The sequence below is a fragment of the Oncorhynchus mykiss genome, chromosome 1 (genome assembly GCF_013265735.2).
Source record: "Oncorhynchus mykiss isolate Arlee chromosome 1, USDA_OmykA_1.1, whole genome shotgun sequence".
NCBI classification, from domain to species: Eukaryota; Metazoa; Chordata; class Actinopteri; order Salmoniformes; family Salmonidae; genus Oncorhynchus; species Oncorhynchus mykiss.
This window is the reverse complement of record NC_048565.1, coordinates 56,079,970-56,099,333: the sequence shown is the minus strand read 5'-3', so window position 1 is coordinate 56,099,333 and position 19,364 is coordinate 56,079,970. Positions and strand designations below refer to the sequence as shown.

Sequence of the window (19,364 nt, the reverse complement as noted above, 5' to 3'; positions counted from 1 at the left end):
AGGCGGCTAACTACGACGGACTCAAAGGGGAGATTCTCAGCCGCTATGGGTACAGCCTGGCCCATGCTTGGACGTATAGACTACTCTCAAATAGTCGGGCATTGGTTTCCCCCATCAGCTTTGTTTTAGGACACTTGTGGGGCTGTCGCCCTCCACTATGGCCAAGTGGCAGCGTTTGAGGTTGGCCAGTATGGTTGTAGATAAGGATGCGTTGTCCTCTTCGGACAGCAGCTCAATCAGAGTGACCATAGACATTTGAAATGTCCTCTGCCATGTTTCATTGCTTTGTGGGAAATCAAGGCTGCGTGCATTTTTCCCAGTGTAGGGTCTGAGAGGTGTCTGACTGCAGGCACAGTGCAACAGATGGGTTCTTGTTTAAGAGCGGCATTGATGCACAGCTGTAAGGTATGCCCAGCACTTCTGACTCATTTAACGTCTGCCCATTCCTCCTCCTGCGCCATATATCTGCACACAAAATCGTGTTTGCGGCATTATGTACCACAGTGACCCTTTTAGGTCCTGGGATTATGTATGCGTCTGCAACTTCTCCAAGTCTCTGTGCAATGTTGACTGTGGTGTGATTCTTCTGCATTTGTTTTGTCTCCAGCACAAGCCACTGCAGTCCCCAGGCCTCGGTAATGAAATGTGCAGTGACAGTCATGTAAGACTCACCCTCCGTGAGGTCCATGTCGGTTGTCAAACTTACTGCCTGGATTTTTTTTGATACATTCCAAAACCTTCTCTTTTTTGTTAGCATATTTTGTGGTCAGCGCATACATAAGTCTCTCTCTTGGGAACAGTATAACCAGGCTCCAAGATTTTCATAATCTTCTTAAATCCCACACCCTCCTGTCCAGGGCAATGAAGTCCACAATACCATCGGTTTATCTCTCTTTCTTTTTTTCTGAGATGTGGGGCTTCAGATCCAAGGTGGTTTGGGTTAAACCTCCTAATCCCATAACACCCCCACCACTTACTCTTTTAGACCTAGGGTCCATCAAAGCAATTTTATTACTTTGTAATAGGCCTATTACATTTGGAAATATTTACCTGTCCATTGTTTTAGCATGCAACTACAAAAACAAAGTAGCCCAGGCTAATTTATTGTTTTCAAGTGGTATGTCATATTTATTGTTGACCTATGGTAAGAAAACTGTTGTTTGCAGAGATGCATTACACTTCGAAATTTGACGTTTGGAGAAACATCTAATTCTACAGTAAGACTGTAAGAGCTTGTTGTTTCATGAGCCTATAGCTGTCAGTGTGTGTCAGCCAGTGCTGCAGCCTCAGCATCATGGGCAATTCCTCAATGTCACTCAGGCATTAGGTACACTCTCTACACTCTCTTCTACCGGCATCAGGTAGTCCAGACACATACAGCACAGCTTTCCAGGGAAGGGGATCAACCTAGGCACTGCACAGAATCGTGTATCCAAAGTACTCATTCAATTAATAAGATTAGTGAAATTGCACAGTGGCTTGCTCACGCTGATCCCTTTGAATGTCTTTTGATTAACACTTGGACGCAAAGAGCCCTTCCAACCATTTATACTTAAGAGTATAATGTTCTTCTAAACAATTAACCTTGTACCCGGGTTGACTAAATGTAATGTGATTACCTCGCTCTCTCTTTCTCTCACTCATGCAAGCACGGTCGCTCTCGCACACACACACTTGCACACACTTACTTTACACACACCTTGTTACTATGTAACTAAAGCCATATGGAAATTGTGTTCGAACAATATTCTCAAGTATCCAGAAGTTATTGGAATAAAACAATTATTGATTATTTGCTTTGGGTAAATTAAATCGTTTCCTTGCACACACCATGGCCGTGCACCAGGCAGGCTGACCGTGTTTACAGATGCCTGCCAGATATCACAACACCTGGATAGCTCATATCAGATAATGACATTTACAGTACCGTTTCCACTGAATTAAACGTTGCACACAGTTCTGTCGTACTGAAGCTCCTGGAACAATACGTGTGATTTCTCTAGCCAAGGGATGGGCAACTCCTTGTGGGACTGTTTTCCCCAGCCCTAGCTAATACACCTGAGTAAACTAATTGTATTCTAATCTAAACTGAAGACAATGATTAGGCGATTATTGGAGTCAGTGACAAATTAGTGTCAAAGAAACAATTGTATTCTTATAATATGTATTATTATATTTCTAATGGTTGGATTATATACGTTAACTTGTTTCTACCTGGATGTTTTAAACCAACACATCATCATGGATTGGTTAGTTGCCCTGGTGAAATGCTACAGACCATACTGCAGATGTGGGAGATGTGACAGAAATGTAATTTTTCTGGCGTGTTGTCATGGTGGAGAGAGAGAGAGAGGAGTTTAAGAAAGACAAGGATGGAATGAGTAATAGGAGGAGAGGAAAATAAGGGAAAGAGAATGGGGAAGGTAGAGATGGATTGAAATAGACTGACAGAGAGACAGGTTGAAAGAGAGGGGGAGGGATAAGAAAGAGGGAATGGAAAGAGAAAGGGACAAGGAGAGACAAAGAGCGAGGGAGATTGAGGGAGAAGGGAAATTAGAGTGAGATGAGGATGAATTGAAAGAGGGAGAAAGAGAAGATGGAGATGGAGAGAAAGAGAGAAAAAGAGAGAGGGGGAAGTGAGAATGCTCTTATTGACAATCTCTCAGCTCCTTGTCTCTTATCTCAATGGTGTTCTGGTTGATCAGTGGTGAAAAGGATGATAGGTAAACAAATGGGGACAGAGTGCAGAAAGCGAGTGTGTGTGTGTGTGCACGTATGTTTGTGTGCACGTTGGCTGTAGCAATAGAGATCTAAACCAGGAAATGTATTACCTATCACACTTCCCTTTTCAGGGAAGTTATTAACCAATATACACAGGCAGTTAGGAAAGCAAAGGCTAGCATTTTCAAACAGAAATATGCATCCTGGAGCACAAACTCAAAAAAGTTCTGGGACATTGTAAAGTACATGGAGAATAAGAGCACCACCTACCAGCTGCTCACTGCACTGAGGCTAGGAAACACTGTCACCACCGATAAATCCACGATAATTGAGAATTACAATAAGGATTTTTCTACGGCTGGCAATGCTTTCCACCTGGCTACCCCTACCCCGGTCAACAGCCCCCCACAGTAACTCGTACAATTCTTCTTCGTCCAAATCCAGATAGCTGATGTTCTGAAAGAATTGCAAAATCTGGACCCCTACAAATCAGCCGGGCTAGACAATCTGGACTCTCTCTTTCAAAATGATCGGCCAAAATTGTTGCAACCCTATTACTAGCCTGTTCAACCTCTCTTTCGTATCGTCTGAGATCCCCAAAGATTGGAAAGCTTCCGCGGTCATACCCCTCTTCAAAGGGGCAGACACTCTAGACCCAAACTCGCTACAGACCTATATCTATCCTACCCTGCCTTTCTAAGGTCTTCGAGAGCCAAGTTAACAAACAGATCACCGACCATTTCGAATCCCACCGTACCTTCTCCGCTATGCAAGGTCCTAAACGGTCCTAAACGATATCATAACCACCATCGATAAGAGACAATGCTGTGCAGCTGTATTCTTCGACCTGGCCAAGGCTTTCGATTCTGTCAATCACCACATTCTTACCGGCAGACTCAACATCCTTGGTTTCTCAAATGACTGCCACGCCTGGTTCACCAACTACTTCGCAGATAGAGTTTAGCGAGTCAAATCGGAGGGCCTGTTGTCCGGACCTCTGGCAATCTCTATGGGGGTGCCACAGGGTTCAATTCTCGGACCAACTCTCTTCTCTGTATACATCAATGATGTCGCTCTTGCTGCTGGTGATTCTCTGATCCACCTCTACGCAGACGACACCATTCTGTATACTTCTGGCCCTTCTTTGGACACTGTGTTAACTAACCTCCAGACGAGCTTCAATGCCATACAACTCTCCTTCCGTGGCCTCCAACTGCTCTTAAATGCAAGTAAAACTAAATGCTCTTCAACCGATCGCTGCCCGCACCTGCCCGCCCTTCCAGCATCACTACTCTGGACGGTTCTGACTTAGAATATGTGGACAACTACAAATACCTAGGTGTCTGGTTAGACTGTAAACTCTCCTTCCAGACTCACATTAAGCATCTCCAATCCAAAATTAAATCTAGAATAGGCTTCCTATTTCGCAACAAAGCATCCTTCACTCATACACTCATCCTTCAAACATACCCTCGTAAAACGGACTATCCTACCGATCCTTAACTTCGGCGATATCATTTACAAAATAGCCTCCAAAACTACTCAGCAAATTGGATGTAGTCTATCACAGTGCCATACGTTTTGTCACCAAAGCCCCATATACTACCCACCACTGTGACCTGTATGCTCTCATTGGCTGGCCCTCGCTTCATACTCATCGCCAAACCCACTGGCACCAGGTCATCTATAAGTCTTTGCTAGGTAAAGCCCCGCCTTATCTCAGCTCACTGGTCACGATAGCAGAACCCACCCGTAGCAAGCGCTCCAGCAGGTATATTTCACTGGTCACCCCCAAAGCCAATTCCTCCTTTGGCTGCCTTTCCTTCCAGTTCTCTGCTGCCAATGACTGGAACGAACTGCAAAAATCACTGAAGCTTGAGACTCATATCTCCCTCAGCACCAGCACCAGCTGTCAGAGCAGCTCACAGATCACTGTACCTGTACATAGCCCATCTGTAAATAGCCCATCCAACTACCTTATCCCCATACTGTTATTTATTTACTTGCTCCTAGTATCTCTACTTGCACATTCATCTTCTGCACATCTATCATGCCAGTGTTAAATTGCTATATTGTAATTACTTAGCCACTATGGCCTATTTATTGCCTTATCTCCCCTATCTTACCTCATTTGCACACACTGTATGTAGACTTTTTCTATTGTATTATTGACTGTATGTTTGTTTATTCCATGTGTAACTCTGTGTTGTTGTTTGTGTCGCACTGCTTAGCTTTATCTTGGCCAGGTCGCAGTTGTAAATGAAAACTTGTTCTCAACTAGCCTACCTGTTTAAATAAAGGTGAAATAAAAAAAATAAGATCCAGCCGGTTTCATTTTCACTAAAGAACGTGTTGAGACTATGTCAGGGTTGGGAAACTTTGATGTGGGTGTGGGCCACAAAAAATCTGCACTCATCAAAGGAGGTCTGCGTACCCACATACAGTGGGGCAAAAAAGTATTTAGTCAGCCACCAATTGTGCAAGTTCTACCACTTAAAAAGATGAGAGGCCTGTAATTTTCATCATAGGTACACTTCAACTATGACAGACAAAATGAGAAAAAAAATCCAGAAAATCACATTGTAGGATTTTTAATGAATTTATTTGCAAATTATGGTGGAAAATAAGTATTTGGTCAATAACAAAAGTTTATCTCAATACTTTGTTACATACCCTTTGTTGGCAATGACAGAGGTCAAACGTTTTCTGTAAGTCTTCACAAGGTTTTCACACACTGTTGCTGGTATTTTGGCCCATTCCTCCATGCAGATCTCCTCCAGAGCAGTGATGTTTTGGGGCTGTTGCTGGGCAACACAGACTTTCAACTCCCTCCAAAGATTTTCTATGGGGTTGAGATCTGAAAACTGTCTAGGCCACTCCAGGACCATGAAATGCTTCTTACGAAGCCACTCCTTCAATGCCCGGGCGGTGTGTTTGGGATCATTGTCATGCTGAAAGACCCAGCCACGTTTCATCTTCAATGCCCTTGCTGATGGAAGGAGGTTTTCACTCAAAATCTCATGATACATGGCCCCATTCATTCTTTCCTTTACATGGATCAGTCGTCCTGGTCCCTTTGAAGAAAAACAGCCCCAAAGCATGATGTTTCCACCCCCATGCTTCACAGTAGGTTTGGTGTTCTTTGGATGCAACTCAGCATTCTTTGTCCTCCAAACACGACGAGTTTAGTTTTTACCAAAAAGTTATATTTTGGTTTCATCTGACCACATGACATTCTCCCAATCTTCTTCTGGATCATCCAAATGCTCTCTAGCAAACTTCAGACGGGCCTGGACATGTACTGGCTTAAGCAGGGGGACACGTCTGGCACTGCAGGATTTGCGTCCCTGGCGGCGTAGTGTTTTACTGATGGTAGGCTTTGTTACTTTGGTCTCAGCTCTCTGCAGGTCATTCACTAAGTCCCCCCCGTGTGGTTCTTGGATTTTTGCTCACCGTTCTTGTGATCATTCTGACCCCACGGGGTGAGATCTTGCGTGGAGCCCCAGATCGAGGGAGATTATCAGTGGTCTTGTATGTCTTCCATTTCCTAATAATTGCTCCCACAGTTGATTTCTTCAAACCAAGCTGCTTACCTATTGCAGATTCAGTCTTCCCAGCCTGGTACAGGTCTACAATTTTGTTTCTGGTGTCCTTTGAAAGCTTTTTGGTCTTGGCCATAGTGGAGTTTTGAGTGTGGCTGTTTGAGGTTGTGGACAGGTGTCTTTTATACTGATAACACGTTCAAACAGGTGCCATTAATACAGGTATCCAGTGGAGGACAGAGGAGCCTCTTAAAGAAGAAGTTACAGGTCTGTGAGAGCCAGAAATCTTGCTTGTTTGTAGGTGACCAAATACTTATTTTCCACCATCATTTGCAAATAAATTCATTACAAATCCTACAATGTGATTTTTCTGGATTTTTCTCATTTTGTCTGTCATAGTTGAAGTGTACCTATGATGAAAATTACAGGCTTCTCTCATCTTTTTAAGTGGTAGAACTTGCACAATTGGTGGCTGACTAAATACTTTTTGCCCCACTGTATGTAGTCAGAGATGTCCCTAGCCTTCTGGTGGGCCCTTAGCGAAATAAATGTTTCCCCCACCTTGCGAGCAAAACATTCCTTCATACATACAAAGGCACGCTATGCATACACACATGTACAGTGCTTTCAGAAAGTATTGCCATCCTTTGACTTTTTCCACATTTTGTAATGTTATCACCTGAATTTAAAATTGATTAAATGTAGATGTTTTTGTCATTGGCCTATACACAAAACCCCATACTGCCAAAGTGGAATTATGTTGGTTTTTTTTAAAGCTGAAATGTCTTGAGTCATTAAGTATTCAACTCCTTTGTTATGGCAAGCCTAAATAAGTTCAGGAGTACAAATTTGCTTAAGTCACATAATAAGTTGCTTGGACTATGGACTATAATACTATTTAACATGATTTGATGATGATGTCTACGGACAATTTTTTTCGAACTTATGGCTTGGTTTTTGCTCTGACATGCACTATCAACTGTGAGACCTTATAAAGACAGATGTATGCCTTTCCAAATCATCCCCAAACAATTTAATTTACCACAGGTGGACTCCAATCAAGTTCTAGAAACATCTTAAGGATGATCAATGTAAACAAGATTCACCTGAGCCGAGTCTCATACCAATGGATCGGGAATAGTTATGTAAATAAGGTATTTTTTATAACAACAAAAAATAAATATATATTTAACATTTCTAAAAACCGGTTTTCGCTTTGTCATTATGGGGTATGGGTGTAGATTGATAAACAAATATACATTGAATCCATTTTAGAATAAGGCTGTAACTTAAAACCTCTTGAAACTAGGGGGCACTATTTTTATTTTGGGAAAAATAACATACCCAAAGTAAACCACCTATTTCTCAGGACCAGATAATAGAATATGCATATAATTGACAGCTTAGGATAGAAAACACTCTAAAGTTTCCAAAACTGTCAAAATATTGTCTGTGAGTATAACAGAACTGATTTTGTAGGCGAAAGCCTAAGACAAATCCAATTAGGAAGTGACATGTTTTGAAACCATTGTGTTCCTATGCACCCCTATTGGTCACTGAAAGGGATATCAACCATATTCCTTTTTCTACGTATTCCCTAATGTGTCTACAGCATTGTGACGTAGTTTCACGCCTTTATGTTGAAGAATGAGCGTAAACGACTACATTGCGTAAGTGGCCAGCTGAGGGCTCTGAGTGATTCTTGCGTAAAGACAGGTAGTCATTTTTCCTCTCGCTCCTACTGAAAAGCCAATTGTCCCGGTTGATATATTATTGAATAGATATTTGAAAAACACCTTGAGGATTGATTATAAAAAATGTTTGCCATGTTTCTGTCGATATTATGGATATAATTTGCGTTGTGACCGCTATTTCCGGTGGGTTTCTGAACATAACGTGACAAGCAAACGGAGGAATTTTTGGTATAAAAATCATCTTTATGGAACAAAAGGAACATTTGCTGTCTAACTGGGAGTCTCCTCAGTGAAAACATCCGACGATCATCAAAGGTAAAGGTTAATTTGATTGCTTTTCTGATTTTCGTGACCAAGCTTCCTGCTGCTAGCTGGACATAATGCTATGCTAGGCTATCGATAAACTTACACAAATGCTTGTCTTGCTTTGGCTGTAAAGCATCATTTCAAAATCTGAGATGACAGGGTGATTAACAAAAGGCTAAGCTGTGTTTCACTATATTTCACTTGTGATTTCATGAATATGAATATTTTCTAGTAATATTTTTTTACCGATGCGCTATGCTAATTAGTGTAGTTGATGACAATTCTCCCGGATCCGGGATGTGTAGTTCCAAGAGGGGGTATTGTGTGTAGATTGATAAACAAATATATATTGAATCCATTTTAGAATAAGGCTGTAACTTAACAAAATGTTGAAAAAGGGAAGGGGTCTGAATACTCTCCAAATGTACTGTATGGGGCGGCAGGGTCCTTTTTAGATAAAACTATATTAAATATATATATAACATATATATAATATAACAGCAATATAATATAACAAGACACCAAATAATTTATTAAAACACATTGTTTTGCAACGAAGGTCTACAGTAGCCCTAAGAGCACTCTGTAGGGTAGCACCATGGTGTAGCCGGAGGACAGTTAGCTTCCGTCCTCCTCTGGTTACATTGACTTCCATATAAAACCTAGGAGGCTCATGTTTCTCAACCCCTTCCATAGACTTACACAGTAATTATGACAACTTCCGGAGGACGTCCTCCAACCTATCAGAACTCTTGCAACATCAAAGGATCAGAGAATGAATCTAATACTGGAAGCATAAGCTACAGCTAGCTAGCACTGCAGTGCATAAAATGTGGTGAGTAGTCGACTAAAAGAGAGAGAGAAAGACAATAGTTGAATAGTTTTGAACAAATTCATTTCTTCAAAAATGAAGGAGAATAGATAGTGATTTCACTTTTTAGTTTCACTGCTAGCAAATGCAGCTAGCTAGTTTAGCCTGCTCAAACTGAGGGATGCTATGTTAGCTAGCTGGCTATGACTATCCAACACAACACTGGAACTCTTCCAAGTCAAGGTAAGCTTTTGGTTTTACTAATTTATTGCTAGCAGGGTCCGCAGGTGTGAGTGCTAAACTGCTTACCGACTGTACACTGTAACTTTACTGCATGATTGTAGAAGGTTTACTAGCGTGTTTGTGCTATTAACTATGTTGACTATGATGTTACTTTAGTTAATATGGTGACAACGGTGTAGGCTGTGTGTAGCAGTTATGATATGGTTTGGCTTGGTGTGTTGTGCATTGAAGTCCACAATCAAAGGGTAAAGGTAAGAGAAGGGTAGCGCATAGATGTGAGAAGGAATACAACGTGGCTGCTATGAAAGTGAACTGTACTTGCTTTCATGGGTTGATTTATTCTTCCGATTCTGTTGAAAAACGTTTCTTAAATGTAAGCAAACGGAACGAAACGGGCATAAACATATCTGAATTTTTCCAATATAAACTCTCATTTGCAACTGTTGGACTAATGATTACACACTAGATCAGCTAGATACAGGCAAGAGTGTGCAAAGCAGTATGGAATGTGTCACTGTCTGTCACCTCAACATTTTCTCTCGACCTGTGTGCACCTACACTGTACACTTTCATTCATAGGCTAGGTTGTAGCAACCTCATGATGGGTATAGGGAAAATGTAAGTATAATGAACCTGTCGATGTTACATGTAACTATTCCCCAGGTCGTTGCAGTAAATGAGAATGTGTTCTCAGTCAACTTACCTGGTAAAATAAAACAAAATGTAATAAAAGAACTGGGTGAATGGAATATGAATGACATTTAAACTCAGTACAAATCCAATATGCTGTAATAGAAATAAAGCCGACCGCCACTGGTGTATTTGTGTGTGTGTGTGAGTATTTTACATAGGCATTCCTCTTGTCCAGATGGGATAGGGAAGTGTGCAGTGTGATGGCATTGTCTGTGGACCTGTTGGGGAGTTATGCAAACTGAAGTGGGTCTAGGGTGGCCGGTAAGGTGGATGAGATATGATCCTTGACTAGCCTCTCAATGCAATTCATGATGACAGTAATCATTTAGTTCAGTTATCTTGGCCTTCTTGGGTACAGGAACAATGGTGGCCGTCTTGAAGCATGTGGGGACAGGAGACTGGTATAGGGAGCTATTGAATATGTCTGTAAACACACCAGCAAACTGGCCTGCACATGTTCTGAGGACGCGGCCAGGGATGCCGTCTGAGCCGGCAGTCTTGCGAGGGTTAACACGTTTAAATGTCTTTCTCACATCATCCCCGGAGAAGGAGATGGGGAGGCACAGTCCTTGGTAGTTGTTGGCACTGTATTATCCTCAAAGCGGGCAAAGAAGGTGTTTAGGTTATCTGGAAGCAGGACATCGGTGTCCGTGATATGGCTGGTTTTCTTTTTGTAGTCCGTGATTGCCTGTAGAACCTGCCACATATGTCTTGTGTCTGAGCCACTGAATTGCAACTCCACTTTGTCCCTATGCCAACATTTTGCTTGTTTGTTTGCCTTGCGGAGGGAATAACTAAACTGTTTGTATTCAGCCATATTCCGAGTCTACTTTCCATGGTTAAATGAGGTGGTTCGCGCCTTAAGTTTTATGTGAATGCCGCCATCTGTCCACGGTTTCTGTTTAGGGTAGGTTTTAAGTCACAGTGAGTCACAGTGGGTACAACATCTCCATATACTTCCGTATAAACTCACTCACCGAATCAGCGTATAAATCGATATTTTTCTCTGAGACTGCCCGGCACATTTCTCAGTCTGCTTGATCAAAATAATCTTGAGCGTGGATTACGATTGGTCAGACCAGCTTTGCATGGTTCTTGTCACGTGTACATCCTGTTTGAGTGTCTGCCTGTAGGAAGGGAGGAGTAAAATGTCGTTGTCAGATTTGCCAAAGGGATGGCGGGGGGAGGGCCATGTATGCATCGCAGTGATGCACAAGTGATATGTTTGGTAGCCATGTTCTCAAATTTGCTTTCTTAAAATCCCCAGCTACAATATACGTTTTCCAGTTTGCAAAGATTCCAGTGAAGTTCCTTGAGGGCTGTTGTGGTATCGGCTTGAGGGGGGGAGATAATATGAACGGCATTTGATATTGAGGAATTCTAGGTCAGGTGAACAAAATGACTTGAGGTCCTGTATGTTGTTACTATTACACCATGAATCGTTAATCATGAATCATACACCCCCGCCCTTCTTCTTCCCAGAGAGGTTTATTTCTGTCGGCGCGATGCATAACGGATCCTGGTGGCTGTACCGACACCGACAACATATCCCGAATGAGCCATGTTTCCGTGAAACAGAGAATGTTACTATCTCTGATGTCTCTCTGGAAAGCAATACTTGCCCTAATTTCATCTACCTTATCTAGAGACTGGACATTGGCAAGTAATATGCTCGGGAGCGGTGGGTGGTGTGCACGCCTCCGAAGTCTGACCAGGAGGCTGCTCCGTCTACCTCTCCTGCGGCGACGTTGTTTTGGGTCGGCATCTGGAATTAGATTCAAAGCCCAAGTTGGTGGTGCGAACAAAGGATCCGCTTCGGGAAAGTCTTATTCCTGGTTGTAATGTTGGTAAGTTGACGTCGCTCTGATATCCAATAGTTCTTCCTGGCTGTATGTAATAACACTTAAGATTTTCTGGGCTAATAATGTAAGAAATAATACATAACAAAAACTAAATACGTTGTAGTTTCCTAAGGACTAGAAGCGAGGCGACCCTCTCTGTCGGCGCCATCATATTAGGAGTGATTTACTGTTTGCTGTGACTGTAGGGGGTCCATCCTTTCTAACTCTTGCGAAGAGATCTCTTTGACTGTTTTTTTCAATATGAGTACAGCATGAGGTACTTTAATTCTGTTCTGCTAATCAAAAACAGCAATTGTTGCAACAGATAAATAACCCCTTACAGATGTGGAAGCTTATGCAATCCTTATGTAAACTATAGGCACATCTGCTCTTACTAATATGTATTATTTTGTATATGTTATCTGTAAATAGTGTTCTGCTTATACTGGCCTCCTACTTGTTTTCTTTTTTGTTCTGCACAAATACCGTCAGGACCTCCAGTGGTCAAGTTACATACTGACTGCTGCTGGTCCACTGTCTATCAGTTCACCTCAGCTAATAAGAGAATAGAGTTTGACATTTAACATTGCAGCTTTGATTGATTGGTGGAGGAGCCCCTCCTCATTACATGAATGCAGGATATGATTAGATGTGTTGGAGAGTTATAAAAACAATGATATCGTAATAGAGTGGAAAATTCCACAGGTAATCTTTTCATATGCAATATCTGATAACTAATTATGAGGTGATAAGAAAACACAATGCAACTGTTTAAACCTCAAAACAGTCCCCACTAACCTGCCAGCTTAAAGAAAATACATACAAAATGTTAAAATACAATAGTTTAAGGATTCATGCATTCAAACATTAATCCGTTCTGCTGGGTAACAAATAGAACAAATCCCCTCCAGAGATTGGACAGTTTAATGAGCTGAGCTGGTGATCCCTCTTCTCTGCGTCTGGGGACATGGTATTTGTGCCCGGTTGATGGACACTATCAGCCTGAGAAAGGAGGAGGATGTGGTCAGAAGAAGAGTTAATGGATGATGAGGAGTTTCCCCAGGCATGCCTGTAAAAATATGTTGGATGGGAATTGAAGTGAGCAGACTACATCATTGTAAGTCAGACACTTAGCTGTGCAACTATAAAGATAATACACATGCATATATTCACCATATCTACCATTTGAGCAAAGAACATAAGGGGTCTCTTGTTTATGTTAAGAATCTTCAGTGAATACTGAGCATTTCATTTGAAATCTTCATGATATCTACTGTTAACCGTAGCAGAGGAAGGATGCTTACCGTGGCCAGGTCAAGTGCGGTCTGTCCCTACTTCTTCTTCATTGTAGGGTCAGCTTCGTGGGCCATCAGTAGAGCACACAACTGAGTACAACCCTTCCAAGCTGCCTCATGGAGTGGAGTGAAGGCCCACTTGTCTGTAGCATTCACACATATTGAACTTGATCAGGAGGGTTGCAATGTCCACATGCTGTAGAGGAGTGACAGAGGAGAAGTGACATTACTTACACAGTAGGTGTGATCATGTGCAGCAGACGCTTTCACATGATCAACGTTGCCACTAACCTCTGTACCTACTCTATTCCTTTGTCTGTATCTACTGTGACCACTTTTGAAGACAACCAGGGAAGGAAATGGTAGGCACAGGTGTCTGGGTGAGGAAGACTTTCCCTTATCATGCCAAAAACACTCATCTTCAAAGTGATGTGCACAGATGAGATTTTGATTGGGTTGGTTTCCAATTAATCCGCCTGACGTTTGCAACCCACTGATGCAGCCTGGGCTTGTCATGAAATTGAATCTGTGGGAAAAGATTATGTATTTTAGTAGTAGTCTAGGTCTTTGCCCATTTGTAAACAGTAAACAACAAATATACTAATCAGCTGTTAAATATTGCACAAATAAAGTAGGCCAACATACCTAGTGACAAATTAAGCACAGTGAAATGGTTTCCAGTAGAAGTTCAATAGTGTGTCTTTATACATGAAAACATTAAAAGAGATGAAAACCACATACACCACCAATTGTGCTGACTCGAGTGCAGTGGAACTCTTGACCGATTGTACACCCATCTTGGAATACCCGACAGTCAAATGCTGCTGACTCTTCTAACTCCAGAGGGAGTTTCCAGCTGTTATTGGGATTGTTGTACACATTCCACCTCAGGACAAGAAATATAGGTAACACTTTATTTGACGCATGGTGTCAACGAAATTTCGTCAGTCGGTGATTGTTAAGCAACTAACTGTCGGTCTCACTGTAATTAACATAAACACATTTAGCATCTCCTGCCTTCCACACACAGCCTACAAGCCACTGATGCGCACCTTTGGAACATCTACATTTCTATAAGTCTAATGAATCCATGTAATATAGCCTACAACTTCACAATAAATCTATTATTTATTTTAGACAGGTCTAAAGAAACGTGATATGAAGAAAATGTCTATTTCAGAAGAACAGAACAGCATACTCGGACTTGTCCGTATCTTAGATCCTGATCTGGCTATGTCATATGACTGTGGGCTACTCTAGTTCATTTAGCATACAAGATTTGTTTATAATTCTGTGGCATTATTTTATATTATTTTATAGTATGAAGAATACAATTGAACAAAGCTGTATAAAGTAGAAAGGATATTTACTCCAAACGATTTGAGGGAATGCGCAAATGCGGCTATTCTGTGTTGAGCGGTTTATAAAGAAATAGGTATTCCTAAATGCTTAATTTAGAGTTATTAATGTGACTTTAGTTGTTCTACAAATGTTGGGCTATATGTTTTGATTTTTAATACATTGTAAGGCTGCATGATGCGACTCTATAATGATGATTTGAAAATAGTTGCTTGGAAGGCATGAGCTCTGCTTTGTTTTCCCCCAATAAGGCTGTACACACTTCATCAGTCTCTCATTCACAATTTGATAATCGCTTGATAATGCCTCAAACATTCCGGCGTTATCCTCATTGTGTGGCCGTAATGCCCTCTAAAAGATTCCATGCCTTTTGCGGTCAGTGGCTGTTGTGCCCTTGGGCCTAATATAATAATTATGATTCCCTTCTCCCTGAGTGCTGCGTGCTCAGAAGCACCTCTATCTCACATGGCTCTCTCTGCCCGTCACGTGATCGGGTCTTTCTCACAGGCTACAAGTGAAGATAGACACATCTCGTTCTTATCCAATTCCATGGTGCGTATTGAAGACATTGGAAGAAATGTCCACATTTACTTTTCGTCAGCCTACAAGATGAGTAGGTCTAACGAACAGCAAAAGCACTAGCCTATGTCAGTATTCTATAGCCCATAGTACAAAAGTTACCTATTCTGTGTGAGAAGTAAATACTGTCTGGGACAGTTGTGGGATGTGATAAATCCCAAATGAATACCACCCACTAACATCTCAAAAACGTTTTTATGCAATGAGGCTGACGCAACAGATTTAGCTTAAAATGTTGATAAACTGTTAGGGTATTTCTTCAAATTATAAGTGCAGCAATGCGCACACGCGCAAATGCTCTGTTAGCTGGAAAACACCATTATCAAAAGTGACCACAATTGCTATTATGAATATAATGCTTTTATGATAAAGGTGCATTTTTGAGGTGAAAATGTTCTTCCCCAAACTTGAAACTCACGCGCTGGTTATGTATGCCAGTTAGCTTCTACACCCATTGTAAAGCGGATTAATGTGCTTCATTTTAAGAAGTTATTTGTCCACTTGTGATCGTTCGGAAAGTATTCAGACCCCTTGACTTTTTCCACATTTTGTTACGTTGCAGCCTTATTCTAAAATCTATTATAGTTTTTTCCCCCATCAATCTACACAAAATACCCCATAATGACAAAGCAAAAACAGGTTTTTAGGATTTTATCAAATTTATAAAAAATTTGAAACTGAAATGTCACATTTACTTAAGTATTCAGACCCTTTACTCAGTGAGATGAGGCCATCGTAGAGGTGTGTACATGTGAGGGACGCTCTCCCTAAGGGGGTAATGCAAAGACCTTAACCCAACACCTAGCGACCTCGACAAGCGGTTCAGACCTCTTGGCGTAATGATTAAGGTATTGGCTTGACAGTCGCTGAACCAGGGGCTACCCCCAGAATTCACTGCAATATCCCCAGCAAGATTCCAGGTGGTAGCTCAACGCTTTATGCTACTAGCCTACAGGTCCTCAACTAAATAACCCACCTTGTGCTATTCCTGAACTTTAGCCTCAGTGTTAAGCTGTGACAATTTCATATCACAATCAATATAGTTTACCTGTAGATGAATTCCAGCCATTTCCTGAGAGGTTTGTGAGATCTGTAGAAAATAAATCCATGGCGAACAGAGCAATGCCTTTTTTTTGCTTCCATCTTGCTCGTTCAGTTGTTTTTAAAATGGTTCTCTTTTCTAATACATTTCTGGACTCTTTATCGTCACGATGAAGCTAATTAGATACCAAACACTACCTAGGTAGCAAAAATGTATCTTACTGCGATACAAGTTGGATCTATTGCAACATCTGGTCCGGATCCATAAAACTGACCTAGCCCGGGGTCCAAATGTACAACAGGCAAATACCTGCTGCAGTTTTCGATTTCTGGAGTTTGGCCAGAACAGGGTGCATGGAACGCTTATCAATCCAATAATTTAATATGATTGTTCAAATTTGATAATGTAATATTATTTTCGATTTCTCAATTTTCTGATCCACATTCAATAACAGTCTAGCCTATAAACTGAGTTCCAATTTTTCAATTTCAAATGTTTATATAGCTTTCGTTATTCTTTGTTTTATTTTTATTTAGGCTACCTTGTGCAGTTTGAAAAATGAACGTGTGCGGTAGGAAAACTGGGTAATTCAAGTGGATGCTATAGGTTACAGTGCAGAGACCCTGTTCATCCAAAATGGTATATGAATGTGGATCCTCTTGATGCGAAATCACACACACACACACACACACACACACACGCATCAACATTCCACCATGCAACTTTTGACTATGCATACTCTTCTATCAGCCATGGTGCGTTATGAGCACAGCCAAATTAACCAACTTGACCTGGTGTGTGTGTGTGGAGGCAGCCTGCGGCTGCAACTACGAGTGCAAGCTGATTAATAATAACAAGTATTTAATTCAGTGGTGGCCACAAAATGTATCATACCCATCATGTTTTGCTATATTAAGAAGTTTACTTTTGATGTAATAGGCTATAGGTTACTTGGGTTTAACAGATGCCTATACCTTTGTCTTGTTTAGGGTACGAGGTGGTAACTAGATCATGCTTAGGCGAAAAAACTATAAAGGGAAATAAGTGGCTACATTTTACACTTTTAGAGCTATTACATGAAATAGCTCTAAAATAGCTATTTTTTTTAGAAAATGGCGTTTCTTTTAAGTACCGGGGTACTCAACTCAATTCAACAGTAATCCAATCAGTCATCGGTAAAAGCGCGAAACTGAAAATAATTTGCAATGGTGATTTTAGCATGTAAATCTTTGTGGGGAAAACAAAGATTTTCTTAATTGCACTATAACGGTGACAAATGGTGTCCACAAACTGTTAGATCCTACATAAAAGCTGTCCCAACAGCAGAGTCCCAACAGCATTCCCAACACCTTGCCACTGCTACACCTGGCTATCAGCAGAGCCTTGTCTGACAGCGAAACAGTTAATTCAGCCTCATTTACTGCCTTTTTAAAAAACACAGCTAATATGGCTTACTTGCTTAAACGAATGTGGTTTCTACTAACAATTGAAATGTACAAACTATGGCATAAGGGAACGACAAGCGGATAAGAGGCAATACGTAATTTCGATTCAGACATTAATGAGCAAGCTAGGATGGACGTAGTCAATATAACTATTTGTTTAGCACTTTTGAAATGTACAGCGACAGAATTCAGATCATGGACAGTGTTCTTCCTGTACACCTTACAGTGTTCTTCCTGTACACCAAGTCAGAACCGTAGGATAAATAAAGGGGGGGAAATAGACCAAATGATTAAGGTGAGGCACATGGGCTACTAATAGCTTACTGCACAACATACACTTAGTATTACTTTCTTAGCTACAGTATACATATCTCCCTGGCATACTACATAATTTATGCAGGAGCATACAATACATTTTTGGACTCACCTTGTTGTGCTGTGCTCTCTTGAACAGGAAGGTGGCGCGGCCGTCCTTCGTGGGCAAATTTTGGCATCAAAGTCTGGCATTCTCTGGATTTACGGTGCTTTCAAGACAACTGGGAACTCTGAAAAAAATCAAGGTCGAATCATGATGACGTCATGATGACGTCAGGTCTTAGCTCTAGAAAGAGGCCCGAGTTTCCGATTTACAATTCCGAGTTAGATTTACCATTCAAAAAGCCTATAATGGAATATCGAAGGACATTCATGCTTTCTTTAATAGTAGTAGGCACTAACACTTGTAGTGATCGGTTGCATGTTATGGAGCCTATCCACAATTATATTGTCGGTTCCCGACAGGTTCGGGTTAAGATACGAATAGGCAAACATAGTTTACGGTGCATGAAAACCGATAATCTAAAACACAACATTTGAATAATCAAACCATTATTCTGTTTCTCGTTATTCAATATTTCCTTTAGACACTGCAAACAAAAAAGCTAACTTTTTAGCCTATGTGTTTTTTTAAATGTCATTTGATCCAAATCAAATGATAGAGGAATGACCCTTTTCTCATTTTTTTATCTTGTCATCTAATAAGTATTAATTGGCCAAAAGTTAGGCTACCCCTACAGGTCCTCTTTTAAAATAATGCATCCTATAGGCTAATTACTATTTTGCCCCTGTCAGTTTCCCCCCAAAATGTAAAAAAAATCCTAATAGACCAATCACAAGCTTTGAATTAGAACTTTTCCTCAGCGAGTCATTTTGCTCCATGCAGTGAATGCAATTGTAAAAGGTAGGTCAAGGAATGCTAACAAAGTGACATTTCCCAAAAACATGATTACTTGTAGCGAATAGTAAAGTTAATTTTGGAATTTTCATTTTACAGAAATGGTCAAATCAGTCATAATTTTAGCTAGCTAACTTACAATGGTAGCTAGCATATTTACATTGTTTGCTGACATGTTTTGCAAGCCACCTTATCTAGCTAGCTAACATAAAACTGTATCATAGTAGCAAGGTAGGGAGACTCACACAATTAGCTTATCGTTAATAACAGTGATATCCAATGTCATCATTGTATACCAAATGTAACTCAAGTAAATTATTCTCGCTAGCTACTTAGTTATCATAGGTACATGTACAATCTTGATATTATGGTATTTCAATATATGTGGTGGTCATGTTACTGTAAGTAACGTTACACGGCTGGCTGTGTTAGCTGTAGCTAACGTTAACTAGCTAACTGTTCAAAAATTCCAAATAAGCTTGCCCATATAGCACGAATTTGTATTATACCGTTAGCTGGCCAAATAACCTTTAGCCTACTAACTGTTAGTAGTAACTGTTAGTAAATCAAGAACATTGTA

At 40.9% G+C, this 19,364-nt stretch overlaps 1 protein-coding gene across 3 annotated transcripts in view; it reads left to right on the top strand.

Moving 5' to 3' along the window:
- Positions 1–19,364, top strand: part of LOC110525190 (membrane-associated guanylate kinase, WW and PDZ domain-containing protein 2) — a 245,508-nt gene that overhangs the window by 48,071 nt on the left and 178,073 nt on the right. The window lies entirely within an intron of this gene.